Source organism: Equus asinus, chromosome 1 (genome assembly GCF_041296235.1).
Source record: "Equus asinus isolate D_3611 breed Donkey chromosome 1, EquAss-T2T_v2, whole genome shotgun sequence".
In the NCBI taxonomy this organism is placed as follows: Eukaryota; Metazoa; Chordata; class Mammalia; order Perissodactyla; family Equidae; genus Equus; species Equus asinus.
In genome coordinates, this window is record NC_091790.1 from 161087013 (window position 1) to 161093012 (window position 6000).

At 58.7% G+C, this 6000-nt stretch overlaps 1 protein-coding gene across 1 annotated transcript in view; it reads left to right on the forward strand.

The window, feature by feature from the left end:
* Positions 1 to 4710, forward strand: part of MINDY4 (MINDY lysine 48 deubiquitinase 4) — a 129832-nt gene extending 125122 nt beyond the window's left edge. Inside the window, exons 19-20 of the transcript XR_011503769.1 lie at positions 4214 to 4315; positions 4584 to 4710. The gene's annotated coding sequence lies outside the window, so the exon portion shown is untranslated. The remainder of the gene's footprint in view (positions 1 to 4213; positions 4316 to 4583) is intronic.
* Positions 4711 to 6000: the final 1290 nt, after the last annotated feature.

Sequence of the window (6000 nt, forward strand, 5' to 3'; positions counted from 1 at the left end):
GGTCTAATGTCCTAGGAGTTCAGAGGTGCTCACTCCTGGGGACAGGAGGTCACCCTCTGGAGGGGTGGCGTGGGGGCCTGTGAGTTGACTTCCCAGGACCAGCGGGCATACCTGTAGAACAATAGCACAAAGCAGGAGGTGTGTGCACACTTGTGAGGCTGCCGGCGGTGGCACAGGGGGCTGGGGAGCCAGGGCCTGGCTGGGCCCGGGGGCCCAGGGCAGGGGGCCATGTCATCATTTTCTCATTAGGCGAGACAGCGATCCGCTTGTGTGAGATGATCTTGCTGGCCCTGTGGGCTCCAGGAATGTTGGCTTCACATGAATAGAATCCCCAGACAGGACCACAGAGGGAGGGGTCACCGGTGGATGGAGACCAGGGCGGGCCCTGCCCACCCTTCCTCCCACCCTCCTGGACTCACCCCCACCAGCCCCAACCCACAGCATCAAGACATCCTAGACAGCCAAAGAGAGAAAGGGGGTGGTCTCATAGGTGGCCCTGCCTGTCCCTGCTCTGTGGGGGCCCAGCACAGCCCTCCAGACACTGGTTGGTGGGCTGGCAGACGGCTGGTTCTGTTCACCTTTAAAATCTTTCCTGAGCAGCTCTGTGCACTGAGGCTGCTACCTACCTGGCTGTGAGCAGAGAGCTGGGTCAGACTCAGTCCCTGTCCCCACTCAGGGTGGAGGGTTCAGTTTGGAGATGAAGAGAGACTAGGACACACATTGAAACAGATGTAGAATTCCCAAGAGAGAAACCACAAAGCCAGGCAGCTACAGAAATGCCCACCGCTGCTTTCCTCTTGGCCACGGCTCCTTCCCTCCAACATTTAAATTCGGCTCCATGATAAAGAGATGAGATGAGGGAGGCCCCTGGATTATGAGCAGAACAAATGGTCCAGCTATGGTGCTCAGAGGTGCCAGAGAGACCGTGCAGAGGTCCCGGAGCTCAGGGTGCAGGCAGCAGAGGCCACAGTCTGCATGGCAGAGGGTCTTGGAGCTGCAGGGGTTTGTGGCCACAATGCATATCTTTACTCTGTGTGTTTGCATGCATGTGTACATGTGAGGATGTGTGTGCACTTGCGTGTGTATATGTTTGGACAAGCACATGTGTTTGCATGTGTGCAACATGTGTTTTGTGCATGCAAACCAATGTGTGTGCATTGCATGTATATGCATGTGTGCACACGCGTACTGTCCACGTGTATGTGTGTATACATGTACAAGCACACGCCCTGTGTGTGTGCACACATGCATGCGTGCAATCCCACTCGCTGTCTGGGGAAGAGGGAGGGACAGCTATGGTGGCACCCTGGCCAGGTGTGACTCTGCAAGGGCAGGCAAGAAGGATGGAGGACTCATGATGAAGGAGGAAAGATTTGGCGACACAGCTCAGCCCAGGAATCCGCCTTACTTGTTGGAGGGGTCAGTCTGAGCACAGCTGAGCCTGCCCATCTCCGGCCCCGTCCTGTATACTTCTGTCTGGTGGTGGTGGTGGTGGTGGCCATGGTGGTGCTCAGCACCACATTATGATTTTTGTGGGCCCTATGCTCTTCCTCCATAAAAAATATTAAAAATTAAATTTTGCGACTGCATTGGTAAAATGATAAATATATTGATCCTGGTGGTGAGGTGTGTGAGAATGGCTGCGAGCACAATGAAAGAGGAGTTTCCCTAAAGTTCTGATACCCAGTAGCATCTAAGCGGTCCTGCTGTAGGGCCTGGAGGGAGCGTGACGTGGCATATGGGTGGGTACCTGCTCCCGCTGCTGGAATCCAGCTGGGCTTTGCTTGCTGGAAACGCTGAAGAGGCCCCCAGGCTTTGGCCCTGTGAAGCACCCAGCTTGTCCCAGCAGTAGAGCCCACGGGAAGCAAGGGCACCTGGCACGTGTGATGGGACCCAGGGGCAGCTGAAGCAGGGTCCAGCAGCCATGGCGGTTCTCAGGAGGACATAGAGCCAAGGAAGACGTAGTGAGGAGTGCCAGAGGCAGTGGGACCCACAGAGGGCAGTGAGGCCAGGTGGCCAGAAGCATGGGGCGTCCAGGAGAAGGGCTGGAGCAAGAGGAAAGGGAGCCCAGAGTCCCTGCCTGCAGGGCCTGCTGTGAGCACTCGGACACTCCCTATGGGGACATTGGCCATAGGTGAGGGGTGGGACAGGGGCAGGAGAGCATGAGAAACCTCACAAGGTGAGCAGAATGCCAGGAGCCGTGGGAGCAGAGGTTCTGGGGATACAGCATAGCTGGGGAATTGAAGCACTTCTAGCTGGCTCAGGCCTGCTGGCAGACACGAAAATGTCAGGTCCTGGGGGCTGGGGGAGTCAAAGTCAGGCTCCCCTACGGGTACCTTCTGACTGCCCGGGCCTCTGGATTCCTGGTCAGGGAGGGCAATTTTCTGAGTTCTTGCTGGAGTCCAGGAGGAGGTGGCCTCCTGTCAAGCAGAGAAGGGAGGAGGAAGAGGCAGGGTGTGGCTGGCAGACCAGGCCTGGGCAGGAACCAGGAGACCAGGACTCCAGTCCTGGCTTCACCCTGACCTACCAAAGAACCCCGGGATATCACCTTGCCTCTCTGAGCCTCAGTTTCCCATGCCCAAAATGAGGGCATCAGATCCAGTGCTATCTGACCTCCTTCTCCCAATCTTGATGCTTTGTGATCTAAGAAGGCAAAGACAGGAGATTTTTGAGGGTCCAGGGCAGGAGGAGGTAGGGAGCTTGGAGAGTAGAGCGGGAAGCCGCAGGGGCAGCCAGGCCAGGGGACAGGGGAAGTGCCATGTGTGTGCCCAGTGTGAGGAAATTGCTCCCAAACCACTTCCACATAAAGCCACGACTTCCCTTCCAGGGACCCACAGCACAGAGGCCAGCTCCAGGCAGAGGCCCCTGTCCTGCCTGCGCCCCCCACCACCCCGCTCCACCGCCCCACTGCACCACCGGCCCACCGCCCCAAGGGTGTGGCTGGCAGCCCGGCACAAATGCCAGCACCAGCATTGTCTGGAAGTGAGGGATGCCTCCCCACCCGCAGGGCAGGGCTGGGGAAAAGGTGACTTCACTCCCCTCTTGGAGGACCTCCTCCAGTCCCAGCAGAGTTGGAGGGGGGCATGGAGGCAGCCCCGCGTCCTCACAGCGCCCTCATTCAGGCCTGGGAGCCCAGCCTGACTCTGGAATCTCCGCTCCCATCCCTGGATGCGGTGTGATACGCTCTCATAGAGCCTGGCTGGGCTGGGCAACTTTTCCCATCCTGTCTCTCCGGCTCATCCTCTGTGGCATCCAATCGTGCTATTGCTGGCACGTTGGGAAAACATCAAAATAGAAAATCCTGGTTTCCAGAAATGGGTTTGACATTGTGTCCATCCCCCCCCACCCTCTCCACCCCGCTCCGATGATAGCCTGGCTATTGCTCAGGGCAGGCAGCGGTGGGGGTGAGGGCAGTGAGAGGAGAAGTGAAAGGGAGGCAGCAGTTTAGAGAATTACTAAATTGTTCCGCTTCTGATGAATCACTGGTGACCCGCTAAATCCGGTTTTGATTTAAGGCAGATTGTGTGACGCCTAAATTATCTGTTAGAGAGGAATTCACTTGCTTTGAAAGGTGGGTGCCCCGTCTCTCTGGGGAATCAGACGGCCAGAGAGCAGAGTCTCTGGCTATGCTCAGCCCGCTGCTCAGCTCCCCTGGGGGCGCGGAGGATGGGGAAAGAGAAGACCCAGGCCCTGCCCTCGGGCCCAGCCTCACCCCATGGAGCGTGGGGGGACAGCCCAGGCTGGGGTGAGCCCCGACCTTTGCTGTGGGTGCTGCTGTGGACAAGGGGTCCCTGGGAAGGAGGAGGAAGGAGGGTGTGGCAGAGGAGGAAGAGTGGCTTACCGACATCCAGGCACAGGGGGCCTGGTGGCACAGGAACCCGGCCCTTGTCTGGGGTTGGGAAGGGGTAGTGGCGAGTGCCGCACAAGGTGGCCAGTGGAGAGCCTTGAGGACTAGGTCAAGGAGTTTGAGGGGACATCCCGTTTCCTTTTGGTCTTTGTGCTCTGGGCCTGGTCCTTCCTGTGCTCCCCCTCAGAGGAGAATGGCTATGCCTCTCAGAGAGGATGACTCCACCTGGAGCCAAATCCCCAGTGTGGGGAGTCAGGGAGATGGGCCCTCTCTGAGCAGCCAAGAACCAGGGCTGGCAGGTCCCAGATCAAGGTCAGAGGGATTCTCCAGGAGGGGTGGTCTCTGATTTTCTCCATCCCTCTCCAGGACCCTCAGGGACATTGTCGTCTTCCCACTCTCCTTTGGTGCTGCTCTCTGCCTTGATTCAGGAAAGCCTGAGCCATTCCGGAAAATTCATCCAAACTGCTGGTGAGCCGATGGTGCCTGGATGGTCACGGCCAGCCTGCTGTCTGAGTCCCTCCCCACCCCGAGCTCCACCTCCCTGGTGGGCCTCCTGGAGGGAATGAAATCATTGTTTCCCCACAACCCGGCTTGCAGGGGGGGCGGGGGAGTCCCTGCCAGGCCCAGAAGGGAGGGTCCGTGACCCTCAGCCCCTCTGCCCTGCGCTCCCCAGAAGCTTCTGGCTAAGAGAGTGAGGGCTGTGGCCACACCCGTGGGGCGTCTTCTCCCCACACAGCCCGAGGTCCGGACCCTTAGCCAACACCTGAGGTTCTTTGCACGCACCTCGGGACAAAGCCTGAGATTCTCCCGCTGGATCCCAAAGGCGACAAAGCCCAGACTGTCCTGTGAGCAGCCAGCTCTGACTGGAATTCAGGTCTCGCCGGGCACGTCAGGAACAGGGCACATCTGGAAAAGCGTTTGCCGAAGCTGTTGCTCCAGCAGGCCCAGACGGTGACCAGGCCTGAGTGGCCTCAAGCCCCGCCCAGGGCCCAGGAGCCAGGGTGGGGGACAGTCTCCCCTTATTTAGCCTGGCTCAGGCCTGTGGGCTCTGGAGGCTGAGCCCGTGCCACTGTCCATGGGAGGGACATGGAGCCCGCCAAGTCAGGCCACACTGGAGGAGGAGCCGGGGTGGAGGCAGCGCCATCTCAGAGCCCAAACTCCCAGACTAGTGGGCCCGCAGGGGTGACTCTAGCCCCTCCCAGCTTTTAGCCCGGTGCGTCCTCCCCCATCTCCTCCCCGTTATGCAGGAAAGCTGAGACGGTCCTCCCATGCCCACTCCTTACCCATCCTAGACCTCTGGGGCCTGGATCCGCAGCCTTTGTACTTGCTCCTGAGCCAGCAGAACTGGACTGTCCCTCTGGTCACCAGGTCCATCAGGGGCCCTTCCTGACGGGCAGGCCAAGAACCAGACTTGGGCTCTGGGAATGAGGGGTCCTGAGTTCTTTTTTTTTTTCCTGAGCAAGATTAGCCCTGAGCTAACATCTCCCAATCCTCCTCTTTTTGCTAAGGAAGGCTGGCTCTGAGCTAACGTCCATGCCCATCTTCCTCCACTTTATATGTGGGACACCTAGCACAGCATGGCTTTTGCCAAGTGGTGCCATGTCCACACCTGGGATCCGAACCGGCAAACCCGGGGCCACCGAGAAGCAGAACGTGCAAACTTAACTGCTGTGCCACCGGGCCAGCCCCGGGGTCCTGAGTTCTAATCCCAGCTCTGCTGTTCATTGGCAAATCACTTACCATCCCAGCCTCCCAGGGATGTGGGGAAGACGGGCCCTCAGCCAGCTGCTCTTTCCTTCCTTCCTCTACTGATTGCTCTGGATTTGTGGCAGACCAGAGATTAGGAAGTGGAGAGTTTGGGGCTTTCCTGGGTCTGGAGCTCCAGTGCAGACCTTTCCCCCTTCCCATCCATGTGGTCAGGTCATGGCCACAGAGGCCCCTTGGCATTATGGGAGATGGTGGGTGAATGAGGTGGGCATTATTCTGGAGATGCTTGCATTCTGATGGCGCCTCCTGGTGATGGCAATGCCTTCCTCCAAAGGAATGGAGCTATGATGGTGGCATTTGAGGTGGAGGCCAGCTGGTGTGGAGGAGGGGCGGGAGATGCAGGGAGATGCAGGGGTGGCGGAGGTGTTGCCCTGAGGACCCTCCTC